The following is a 14215-nucleotide window of genomic DNA, read 5'->3' on the forward strand; positions in this document are numbered from 1 at the left end:
TTTTTCTAAAATTTTATACACGTGTGTGTTACGCCCTCACATATCTCTGTATTTTTTTCAGAATTATGCAAAATATAGAAATTTGAATTTTCATGAATTTTGGATTTTAAATTTAAAGGCCACCATGAAGGCCGAGCTTCAAATGCAATTTCCGGTAAGAACACATCTTACGTTATGGGACGGAGGAAGTATATCATATGGCGTCCACTTTTATTTAATATATATTGTACATTTTCTGTATACACCGAAAACATTTTCATATACATGTTAGATTTTTTTAAATACATGATCAACATTTGTTCATACACATGGTAGTTGTTTGGGAAAATATTTTATATATTCTTCAGATTTTTCTATAGACTATTTAAAAGTATATTAAAAAGGAAAAAGAAATCAAAACAACAAATAAAACAGGAAAAAAAGATGGCTCCCGCGTGCCGGGCGGGACCATTAATGGTGGCGCCTGACGCGAATGCACCCTACGTCTCGCTCTAAGCGAGATATAGATGGGCCCGCCAAATAGACTCCCAACACATATTCTTTAAAAAAACATAGCAAATGCTTAAAGAGGAAAGAATTTGTGCCGGCTGCTGGCACAGCCCATTAATATTTTATTTGCAAAATTTTCTTTTGGAAAAAGGATTTTAGTTAAGAAGTTCCGTATAGTTTTGATAAATATCAGTTTAAAAATTGTTATGGAAGATAAAAAATTATTCACTAGATAAAATATATTCCTTTATAAGAAAGTAAATGTCCGTCACTTATTTAAAATATATATTATTTTACTAAATAATTGTCCAATGGATATTTAAATACAGTTCATAGATTTTTTTTCTGTGGAATACATTCTCATATGAATACATGTTCATATACTAAAAATAAAAATAAATGAAATATACTTACTTTTAACTAATAATAATAAACAAACCATAAAAGGAAAGTAAATTATTGCAAGAAAATAAAAGCACTAATTTATTCGAAACTGAACAATTGACATTGCATAGAAATATCAGAAGTAGTGGATAACAAAAAATGCCTACTTAAAGCCAGAGATTAAAACAGAATAAAACAAAGTAAATAACAGAAAGTACCTTTTTGAGCTTGTTCTCCAAAAGACCCACATGAATAGTAAATCCTAAAAAAATCAAAATCATTTCAAAAAATTATGAAGTTTTTTTGTGATAAACTTTGACAAATTTCTAAGTGCTTGTAAATTTTTATTATGAGACCGCATTCGTGTAAACCATGGAAAAAAAACAAAATCGGTGTTTAAAAATTCATTGTTTCTGTTATTCGTCACGCTTTCCTCTAATGTGATCTCATGATGAAAATTTGCAATCGTTTCGAACATTTGCCAAACTTTTAAAAAATAGAATTTTATAAAATGTTTTTTTTCAATTTTACAGTTTATGCGGGTGGATTTGTGCTCGAGCTCAAATACTCCACTTCCTTAAATAACCAGGCTGAAAACTAAAATGGGCCAATCCAGGCGGACGCGGGTGCACATTATTGTTGGGCTTACGGCGTATAATACCTCAGATTGTGAAATCATTAATTGGGGAGTATACCTTTAAAAAATGACTCTCACCTTTTCTGGTTACGACAAGTGACACATTGCATGCACGTTATTTGTCGCAACCTGAAAGTTCTTCCTTTTTTCCTAATCTCGTACCGTTTGCATCTTTGGGTTTCTCACATCGAGATATTCAAAATTAGATCACATGTCGACAGTTTTTTGACGAACATACTTTATGAAAAAAGGATAAAAAAACAGTGTCTCTCATGATAGGAAAAAATAGTAAACACGTCTTTTTACTTTTTTCTTTTTCGAGAGGCACGGGCATGCCTCTCACAAAGGCAAAATCGTGCCTCTCGCGGAAGTAAAACAGTGGCTCTCACGAAAAAAATGCGTTTTTCTATTTTCAAGAGGCCCGGGCGTGCCTCTCACGAAAGTAGAACCGTGCCTCTTGCAAAAAATAAATAGAAAACATGTCTCTTTTTATTTCTGAGAGGCATGAAAGTGCCTCTCGCGATAGCAAAATCGTGACTCTCACAAGAGCAAAACCACGTCTTTTAAAAAAAAAACAGAAAACACGTTTTTTTCGTTTTCGAGAGGCAAAACCGTGCCCCTCGAGAGTCAAAACTGCGCCTCTCGCAGAAGCAAAACCATGCCTCTAGCGGAAAAAGCAGAAAGCACGCTTTTTTTGGATTTTTTTGTGTTTTTTTCATCAAAAGGCTAAAGAAGCACTAAAAAACCGAAACACAATTTGTTTTTGAGAAAGAACTAATCTAAAAAGGAAAAAACACGTGCGAAAAAAATGAAATCCGAAGAAAACACTTAGAAAGCGGCACGTGGCGGCGGCTGAGAACGCGGTAAGTGGCGACACGTGGTAGTGCTCGCTGAAAGATTCCTGAAAGAACGCTCACTAACTAGTTGCTCTCAGCTCCTCCCTGAACGCGAGTTCAAATTTTGTTTTCTTTTGTTACCTTTCTCGAGTATTTTATTCTAAGCCCGGAGCTCATGTTTAACCGGTGAACAATAAAATCAAAACAAATGTAGAAAGAATTTAAAATTTCTCATATTTTGCGTGAAAGAGATTTTAATGCGTGAGGTTTGTGCCAAATTTTAAAGCATTTGGATATGTGAGTAGCTCTAAAAAAATGGATTCAAACAATGCACAAACAATAACTTTTTTATATACCCCAAATTTGTCATTTTTATGAGAGCTTCTGAGAACGCTCTTAAATTTGGATGGACATCATGCACTCAGTCATCTTTCTTCACATATTTTGGATATTTTGAATAAAAAGGTTGTTCACTTCTGGGCTCATCTGCGCTTAGAGCCGAAACATCTCGCTTGATCTTTCTCTTATAATCTATAATAATAACTATATATGGTGGATTTAGCATCGTGCGCGACCGCTCATGCTACATCACAACCAAATTTGGATATCTATTTTTGAATCGAGGCTCATTTGCATCCAATCAGAAAAAAAATAAGAAAATAATTAAAAAAAATCAGAGAACTTAACATTTTTTTATATGGTAGATAATTTAATGCAAGAGGTGTGCTTCAAATTTTAGACCATTTGCACATATGAGTATCTCTCAGCAAAAAAAAGTTAAAATAATACATAAACAGTAAACTTTTTTGAGACCTTAATTTTTTTTGCCGAGAACTATTTAGATGTTCAAATGATCTGAAATTTAAAGCACTTCACGTATCAAATTATCTACCATACAAAAATAATAATTGGAATGCTTTCAATTTTCTAGTATCTTTATGAAAAAAGAAACTTCATCGTGAATGCACATGAGTCTAGACACCCCGAATAGCTGCTCTTTCCTGGCGAATAGCAAGGCGGTGGATTTTCGCAACAGCTCTTGATTTTCTTTGAGCCCGGCAGCTTTTGATTTTGAATTCTTGGATGCGGCTGTGGATTGCAGCAACAGCTCTTGATTTTCTTTGATTCCGGCAGCTTTTGATTTCGAACTCTTCAATGCAGCAGTACGGTAAAGCCCATGTCCCAAAGTTGCACGTTGGACATGTTCATATCTCTCCGTCACAACGGCAACCCTCTCAAAATGAATACTGTAGTAAAATAAATTGGGAATGCATATGTCATCTGCATTCTCCTGGAGTTTTTTGCATTCAAGTACATGCACTCTCATGCTCACCTACAACGAGTGGCTGGCTGAGGAACCCGTGACTACCTAGGAGCACGCTGCTCCACGTTTCCACTTCCCAAAACGCCAGCGCCAAAAGTAGCGCCGAGCCAAGAAAGAGAGAAGGTCCCACGGCGTGTCTGCGTGGAATGGGGTTACCGACGCGACCTGTCCGGCTGTCCCCGTCAGTCCCGCCTCGGCAGCTGGTGTGCCACCGCGCAGTTCCCGCCAAGCTCGGGTTCCATGAACCCTTTCTTCGTGTCCGATGGACACACTGAGGAGATGGGCCCGAGGTACTGACCTAACAAGGACCAATGGGTGCTTTCGTTTGTTTCCCGGTAAGTACCTGACCTGCTCAACTCAAGTGCCTCGATAGCGATGCGAATCCTGTACGTACTTAGTTAATTTTTGCCCAAGGATGTTTGGTTTGTAACTATTTTATTCCTTTCAGTTTCTACATTCGTTTCAGTTTATAGAGTTTATCTCAACATTTTAGTTTTTCCGTTTTATAAGTCTCAGTTCGATTAATCCCCCATCACATATTCAGATTATAAGGTGTATTAACTCGTTGCATGAAAAGATTAAATTTTTTGATCAATGAATGTTAAAATTATTGTTTATGCATGCATGCATTGTAATTAATGCATTGATAAACACAATCTTTTGAGTAAAATGAGCACATTAATTAAGTATTTTTACAAACTATAAAAACTATTTCACCACTCATCATCTACCTTAGTTGATGAGATTTTTGAATTGAGCCCTATAAACCGGAAGTGAGATAGTATACGTAGGTTGCCACATCTAAGATTAGGCAACTTTGACCAACTTGGAGCACCTATAACTGTAACTTGAAACCCAACCCCTCAAACCTCTACGTCCACGTGCACTGATCGGACACGTCTCATATTTGGTATTATGCATTCACATATTTTATATCGGACACCCTATATCCATATACTATACATCCAACGTGGAACTACTCTACGTGATCAAGTATCAGACAACAAAATCAGAAGCAAACGAACACAAGGCCGGCTACAAACGGCCATTAAACATCACCCAAAAGATCATCTTAAGTTCACCCGACATACTTAATAGATTTCTATAACTAAAAACTATATAAACAATGCGGATGGGGGGGGGGGGAGATGAGGACTTCCTCGTCGGGCCCTTACCATTCCGGTCGTCGGCACAACTCTAGCCGTCCGCGACTAGGACAGGGTCTTGGTCGTCGTCGGAGGAGGTGCAGTTGCCGCCGTCTTCGTCGTCGGAGTCCACGAGGGCGATGAGCCCATTCATCCGACAGACCGCCATGTCTTGCTCCCGCTTTAGCTTGGCGATCTGAGTTGCTTTCGTCGTTGCCTCCATCGTATCCGCTCCGACTGCTCGATAGAAAGCGGGCACATCTTTGCATTATTCCATTGGAGGTGCTAAGCGTTCGTCTCCACCGTCATGAGGGACCTGTGGTACATTGAGACGAGGAGGCGTTCGTTCTCATCGGGCTGTGCAGGCATCACACGACGACGACGCGTGGACTGCTCTCCCGCTTCCCTCTCCCTTGCCCATTGCCTCTCACAGCAGGTGACGCTTGCCTCCGATTTCGGAGTGCGCCTCTAGGACGGTGGTGCAGGCACTAGCACCCATCGCTGCCCGCGTGGAGGAGCAATCGGCGGGGAAAGAAGGCGGCACGGGGCCAGTGCTGACTGCACAGTCTAGGCGGGGCAGGCACTGACCGGGAGGGTCTAGCTCCGGCGTTCGCGCTACCGCTCCAGACCTGAACGTGTTGCCGGTGTCCACCTTGGACCACTTCAATGTGATGCGGAGGGCGAGCTCCGAGTCGTAGTCGAGGTCGGGGTCAAAGCGACTCGCGGAGCTTGATTTTGTAGTGGATGGGATCGGAATCGAAGAGGGGGAGGAGAGGACGAAGCGAGAGAGAGTGAGCTAGGGTTCGGAGTGAGGCGCCCGAAGTGGGGGTTTTTGTGGGACAACGATGTGGAGTGATAATCCACAAGTATAGGGGACCGCGATAGTGTTCACGGATAGTATTTCAACATAATTTATTGATTCTACACAAGGGGAGCCAAAGAATAGTTATAGGTCTTTCCAGTTGAGTTGTCAATTCAACCACACCTGGGATATCTCTATACAATAAAGATTTAGTATCATGACAAATAATAGTAGTAATAACAATGACAAGAGCAATTTTAGTAATACTAGTAACAGTAGGAGGTGTGACAATAACAACATCACTAGTAACTTAGCAAGATTCAGTATTTGTAAAGCATAGGCACATGGATGAGCGATGGAAAGATATGGATGACATCAATCACGTAACACTTACACACTAGAGCGACACAGAACTAGCTCCAATTCGTCAATGTAATATAGGCATGTATTCCGTATATAGTCATACGTGCTTGTGATAAGAACTTGCATGAAATCTTTTGTCCTACCCTCCTGTGGCAGCGGGATCCTATTAGAAACTTAGGGATATTAAGACCTCCTTTTAATAGAGAACTGGAACAAAGCATTAACACATAGTGAATACATGAACTTCTCAAACTACGGCAATCACCGAAAAGAATCCTAATTATTGTCACCTTGGGGTATGCGGATGAAGACACATAATAGGTGCATAGAGCTTGCATGATAGGATCCAAATCACTCTTATACTCATGAACACATAATATGTTCAGATCTGAAATCATGGCAATCGGGCCCTAGTGACAAGCATTAAGCATAGCAAAGTCATAACAACATCAATCTGATAACATAATGGATAATAGGGATCAAGCCTTATCAAACTTAACTCGATTACAAGATCAATCTCATCCAAACCTCATCACTATCCAGTGAGCCTACTAAGGAATTACTCACTCCCGGTGGTGAGCATCACGAAATTGTTGTTGGAGAAGGGTCGGTGATGACGCCGACGACGAATCCTCCTCTCTGGAGCCCCTCTCTAGAGCCCCAGACGGACTCCAGATGACCCCCTCCCCCGAGGAAGAACACAAGAGATGGCGGCGGCTCCGTCTCATAAAACATGATGAAATCTTCTCTCAGATTGATCATGTAATCGAGTTAAGTTTGATAGGGCTTGATTCCTAGTATCCACTATATTCTAAGATTGATGTTACTATGTATTTGCTATGCTCAATGCTTGTCGCTAGGGCCCGAGTGCCATGATTTGAGATCTTAACCTATTATGTTTTCACGAATATAAGAGTGATTTGGATCCTATCTTGCAAGTTATAGTTACCTATTACGTGTCCAGATCCGCATACCCCCAAGGTGACAATAATTGGGATTCTTTCCCGTGATTACCGTAGTTTGAGGAGTTCATGTATTCACTATGTGTTAATGCTTTGTTCCGGTTCTTATTAAAAGGAGGTCTTAATATCCCTTAGTTTCCAATAGGACCCCAGTGCCACGGGAGGGTGGGACAAAATATGTCATGCAAGTTCTTATCGCAAGCACGTATGACTATATATGGAATACATGCCTACATTATATTGATGAACTGGAGCTAGTTCTGTGTCGCCCTAGTGTGTAACTGTTATCTGATCAATGTCATCTAACTCATTATTCACTGCTGATCCACGTGCCTACGCATTACATATATTGAATCTTACTAAGTTACTACTGTTGCTCCTACTATCACACATGCTACTAAATTGCTACTGCTACTACTTTTACCAAAATTGCTGCTATCACTATTACTATTAATACCATCACTTGTTGTGCTACTAAATATTTGTTGCAGGAGGACATTCCAAGTGCGGTTCAATTAACAACTCAACTATTACGACCAATAAATATTCTTTGTGTCCCCTTGTGTCGAATCGATAAAATAGGGTGAAATACTACCCGTGAAGACTGTCACGATCCCCTACACTTGTGGGTTATCAAGACCTTTTTCTGGCATCGTTGCCGAGGAGCATATCTCTATTTATTGTGTTGATTTGAGGATATTCAATTTCTATTATGAAGAATCTGAAAGATAATCAAACCGAGATCATCCCCTCTCGCACGAGAGGAGGTAAGGAACTGCCATTTAGCTCTGCTTTTGATTCACCTATTGTGTTGAAACAGCTTGTTACACCGCCACCTGTTGCTAGACCTGATATGCCACATGAATTTGATGATGCTACTTCTGAAATTAATGATGATACTATCGCTACACATGATGAAACTGAAACTGTGCCACTAGGGGAATTCCTTGATGCTCATATTGCTAGAGCTAGTGAACTTGAAAATGCTGAAACCGATGAAGACTTTGAATTACTTGCTACACCCCATCCACCTAATATATATGAATTGTCTTATGTACCTGAAGGTTATGTTATGGATGGTGAAATAGCTAGGGACTTTCTTGCTTGTAATGACACAGATGATTTGAAGAAACTACTAGGCAAACTAAAAGAAAAATCTATGATGGAGAAAATCAAATATGATCCTAAATTTTCTACTTCTACTATACGTGTTACTCATAAAGACTATGAATTTGCTATATACCTTGAATTGATTCCTATAATGGAATATGATCCTTTCCATGGACATGAAAATGAAACCGTGGTAGAACACCTTATGAAACTAAATGATATTGTTACCTTGTTTACTAATGTTGAAAATATACGATACTATTATATCCTTAAGCCCTTTCCTTTTTCGCTGAAAGGTGAGGCAAGGAATGGTTCCTTTATCTTGCTCATGGTTGCATGTGTAGTTGAGGGATCGATAGAAGATGTGTCTAGAGGGGGGGGGGTGAATAGACTACTTGTCAAGATAAAATTTCTAGCCTAACCTAATTTCTAGGAGGGCAGAAATCTAGCAGTTCTAACAAGTCTAGAGCACCCTACACATGCTAGTCAACATATATGGCAGCGTAAATATAAAGACTTTGCACATGTAAAGGAGTAGAGTTTAGGAGATCGAACACAAGGGGTTGACACATCGATTTTTGGCATGGTTTCGATAGGTGGGGCTATCGTACGCCCATGTTAGTGGAGACTTCAAACCACGAAGGGTAACGACTGCGAGAGTCCACGGAGGGCTCCACCCACGGAGGGTCCACAAAGAAGCGGCCTTGTCTATCCCACCACGTTTTCCATCCACGGAAGACTAGCCTTAGTCACGGTAGATCTTCACAAAGTAGGTGATCTCCTTGCCCTTACAAACATCTTGGTTCAACTCCACAAAAACGAAGTAGGAGGCTCCCAAATGACACCTAACCAATCTAGGAGGCACCACCCTCCAAAAGATAATAGATGTGGTAGATCAATGAACTCCTTGCTCTTGTGCTTCTAAAGATGGTCTCTTCAACACAAATCCTTCTCTGACAGAATATGCATCGGTAGGAGAGGTTGATTTGGTGGAAAGCAGTTTGGGGAGGCTAGAGATCAAGATTGAAATGATTGGATTGGAATATCTTGGTCTTAACACATGACTAGGTGGTTCTCTCTCAGAAAATGGATCTGGAAATGAAGTGTGTGTTCTGAGTACTTCTCCCACGAATGAGAGGTGGGTGAAAGGGTATATATAGGCAACAACCAATATCCAACCGTTACAAACAAAGGAGCAAACTCGGTGACACCGACGTGGACAACTCGGTGGTACCGATTAGCACTGAAGTGGTGAACTTTTGAATCTCGGTGATACCTATATATAGAACTCGACGGCGCAGAAAACGTGACTAACGGTCAGATGGCCAAACACGGTTGCACCGATACTCAAACTCGGAAATTCCAATTTTGTGTATCTTGGTGATGACGAGATGATGTATATACTTCTCGCCCCTCATTGGATACCTCAAGTGGAAGGTGGGGATGTAGTCAGCATCAAATTTCCCTCACACACAGACTGTAAGGTTTATCGAACCAGGAGGAATCCTAGGCTCAACAAGTAGGTGTCTTCCACCCTCGCGCTAGCAGAAGACGTGGACCTGCACACACAACAAATAACTTTGCTCCCAACGAGTACAGGGAGGTTGTCAATCCCTCCGGCCTTGTAGTTTGCAAAGGATCAAAACACAAGCGGCAAGGTGATAGTGATTGCAATGGAAAAGCAAATGAAAGCGGTATATAATGGAGGTGTAAACAATGATGGTGATATGGACCGGAGTCACATGATGTTCACTAGTGATGTCTCTCCCCAAAAAGACGATAAACAACTATGCTAGGGTAAAGAAATCACAGTTGGGCAATTGACAGAATTATGATCGCACCACAATGCTAATTATGCTCCCTGATAGTTAGAGGTTCAATAGTAATTGGCACTATGCCAAGACAAGTAGACCGTCTATTCATCAACATCTACTTACTTATCATCCACCTTGAGATATCTATCCAGAACATCTCTCCGGTATTAAGTTGCGACCCCCACCCAAAGTGTAAACTCAAAGCAACGAACAACTGCATTAACGAACTATGCGTAAGGTAAACAATCCTTGCAACTGTGGTCACAAGTACCGTTGTTTTCTCCCTGGTGGCAACAAGCACATCCCCTAGTCTCATGTTTCTGTCACTCAAGCAAGACATCGAGGGGCCCGAACCCACAATCATGCATAACTCTCCCTCTTGGAGCCACGATCTACTACTTGGTCAAAGCAATAAAAAGCAATGGAGAACATGCATGAATCACTAAGGAACATAATATAAAAGGACAATGAAATATATAACTCATAACAATCTGAACATAATCTCATAATCCATCGGATCCCAACAAACCGAGCATAGCAAAAGCAAGAGGATTACGTAGATGCGTTGATCATGTAGGACAGCTCACAAGGACTAACCACTGAAGCACAAGATTGGAGAGGAGACATCACATAGCTACTGGTCATGGACTCATGGTCCAACGAGGACTACTCACGACACGTCCGGGAAGCGTCCATGGCGGTGGAGAAGCTCCCGGAGGTCAATCCTCCCTCCGACAGGGTGCTGGGTAGAGGTCTCGTGACGCTCCCGATCTTGGAAGCGCTGCGGCGGCGGAACGATGGAGAAATTCGCGATTCCAGAAAGTCTGCGAGGGTTTCCTCACGGAAGTCTAAATATAGGCCAAAGGAGGGCACCAGAGGAGGTGGGGCCCACCCAGGCGACCTCCTGGCGCGGCCTGGGCCCTGGCCGCGCCAGCAGGCCGCCTGGGAGGCCCCTGGCCCCCCTCTGGCCCTCCTTCAGTGATGCCGAAGCTTCTGTTTCGCTGATTTTTTTTTATATTTTTCTGGATTTTTTCGGGCTTCGGAAAATTGGGTAAAATCCTGTGCAAAATAGACATCAACAGACAAAAACTAGCACTGGGTCCACTGAGTTAGTAGGTTACTCCAAATATTTGTAGAATGATATAAAAGTGTAGCAAAACATATAACATTGTCACCTAATAGATCATGGAACAAGCAGAAGTTATAGATACGTTTGGGACGTATCAACATCCCCAAGCTTAATTTCTGCTCGTCCTCGAGTAGATAAATGATAACACAATAATTTTTGTGGTGACATGCTAACACACATATAAGAACTTCAAAGTAAAGCAAGTGAGATATGCAATTCAAGTCAAGATAATAACAAGCAAGAGTCTATATCTAGTATTGAATTTAGGAAAGTAAGAATATAAAGGTGCAAGAGCTCTCGCTGTCCGTGACTCGAATGTCTCCAAATGGTGTTTGCGTGCAAGAAGTGGTAGATGGGTTCAGAGATAAAATATTTTTTAATTAAGAACTCAATCTACTAAACCTCACACTTAGTCTCCTTCGGAATCTTATTTTGACTCATCCCCAGACCACTTGTCAGGCACAAGTGAAAATGATCCTCTCCCTTTCGATTTTGAGCACTCATGCAATGGATGAGCGTAAGCAAGATATGTTGGCACTTAGGATGGCAAATAGAATAATGATGGGGAAGGAAGACAAAAAGGTGTGAAAGGCTCACATCAATGAGGACAACCATAGGTGAGAGAAAGCCAAATGATAGATATGATGCGAGGAGTAGGGATTGCCATCTAACGGATGCACATATGAGCTAAGGTAAGCTCTCCAATGGAACTAGTGGGGGTGCATCCAACTTGTTTGATCATGAAGACCTAGAGATCATTTGAGGAGGCTCATCATTGGAATGTGCAAACCAAGTTCTATAGTGTAAGGGTCCCCACATAGTTATGTATGTATGATAATCTCTATGTAGTACCAATAGTAATGGAGTACGAGTGTGGATCTTTCAAAAGGAATAGTAGTGTTGCCCCTTCTTTCTTTTTATTTCTTTTTCTCTTTTTATTTTTATTTTTGTGGCCTCTTTGGCTTTTTCTTTTTATCTCTCATTTGTCCTCTTTGGGATCTTTTGTTTTGTCCACTTTGGGATCTTTTCCTCACTTAAGGGCAACACTCTATGTTTTACATGAATAGAAAGAAAAAATCATCACACTTTATAAGAAGTACTCAACATAAAGACAAGTGAAAACTATTATGGTGTATGCAAATGTATGCCTCTGCTAGTGTAGCAGGATATGAAATGATACTAGCGTGTCATGTAGCAGTAAACTAGCATGCGACTCTATGATCAAGCAAAAGCATGTATGACATGAAGATCAAGTCATGAGATGGTGGATTTTGCATGCAATGTATCTCGGAAAGGCTATGGAAATGCCTTAATAGATAGGTATGGTGGCTATTTTGAGGAAAGATATAATGAGGCTTATGTATGACAAAGCTTATCATGTCATGGGTTTGGATGCACCGGCGGAGTTTGCACCAACTCTCAATGTGAGAAAGGGCAATGCGCGATACCGAAGAGGCTAACAAAATATGGATGGTGGAAATGCCAACAATCGAATACTCACATTAGTCCGAAGAACTCATACACTTATTATCGGTAACTCTATATCTAGTTAGGAAATTCACAAAGAGACAAGTACCCGAGGAGGAATGTTTGGGGGTTTGGTTATCCTTGCGCATCCTCGACCCATGGTAACGTGAGGGTACTCTATATATTCCAACCCTTCTAGAGGTTAGCGATCAATTTAGTAGCTAGAGTTCTCAACTAATTTTAGTTTTTTGAAAAACACACGGATTCCCCAAAATATGACACCTCTCACTAATAGGCCCAAGCTCTTGGCACAAATAGTCCAAACATTACTCAAATCAATACCTCAAAACTATTGCAAGTTACTACTATAATTAAATAGCTACCTCAATTACCTACTCATGCAAGACACACAACTCAGTGCAACGAGCCAACTCTCTAAACAAGATAAGCATGATAACTCAAGAGAGTTCCAAAATCAACCTAAATAATAGCTCTTAAAAATATAAGCATGAAAACTAAGAGCTAAGCATGACAGTAGCTACGAGAAGATGAAGAACACACAAAAAGGATAAGCATGAAAAGCTATGTTGTGGTCTAGAGTGGAATGGAGCGTGTCTCTCTCCCAAACAAGGTAGGCTAGGTTCCGACTTGTTATGACCAGCAAACTAAACTTTATAAAAAACTAAAAAGCAAATAGCGGGACGCTCCAAGCATAGCACATATCATATGAAGTAATAAAAATATAGCACGGAGATGGACGAACTGATGATTGTTGATAGAGAAGGGGATGCACGGGGGTATCCCCAAGCTTAGACGCTTGAGTCTCCGTGAATATTTCTTGGGATGCATGGGGGCATCCCCAAGCTTGAGCATTTGACACTCCTGTATCTTCTTTCATCATCTCTCCCATCGCATATTTGAAAACTCCCTTCATACAAAACTCATCATAAGCTGATTAGAGTGGTTAGTTCCTTAATAAAATAATTCAATACCTCATGGAAATATAGATTTTCATGAAAACATACTGCTTATAATGATTGCCAAAAGGTTTTTTCAAATAAAAAGCAAGCTTAGGATTTGCAAAACAATGAAAATGCAAAACATGGCAGAATATGTGAAAAACAGAACAACAGGTAGTAAGTAATTTATTCGGGGTACTTCTGCAACTCAAATAAAAAAACTCAGAAGAGATGCGAGAAAGACAATTATATAGAGCATGCCATCAAAACAATTCAGATCAAAAAGATGATCTGGTGATTTTTGGCGAATTTTTCCGTCAAGCAGACATAATCTGTTTCTGGACAGCATGTCACAATTTTTGAACTTTCTTGCAATCGTAGGCTATAACTTAGCACAAAGCTTAAAAATAAAGATACAATGATGTTGCTACAGTATAACACACATCAAGATCACTAAAACAGAAAGTAGAAACAAATTGGGTTGCCTCCCAACAAGCACTTTCTTTTATGCCTTTGATCTAGGCACAATGCAAGAAGATCAAGTGTTATCAACTCCAAAAGAATAACTTGCTCGTGTAACGGACTCATAAGGTAACTTAATATTATTTCTAGGGAAGTGATTCATTCCCTTTTTAAGATAAAATTTGAATTTAATAATTCCCTCTTTCATGTCAATGATAGAACCAACGGTGCGGAAAAAAGGACGTCCCAAAATAATTGGACATGAAGGATCACATACAATGTCAATAATAAGAAAATCAATGGGCACATAATTATCATTGACAATAACAAGC

The sequence above is a fragment of the Hordeum vulgare genome, chromosome 3H (genome assembly GCF_904849725.1).
Source record: "Hordeum vulgare subsp. vulgare chromosome 3H, MorexV3_pseudomolecules_assembly, whole genome shotgun sequence".
NCBI lineage: Eukaryota > Viridiplantae > Streptophyta > Magnoliopsida > Poales > Poaceae > Hordeum > Hordeum vulgare.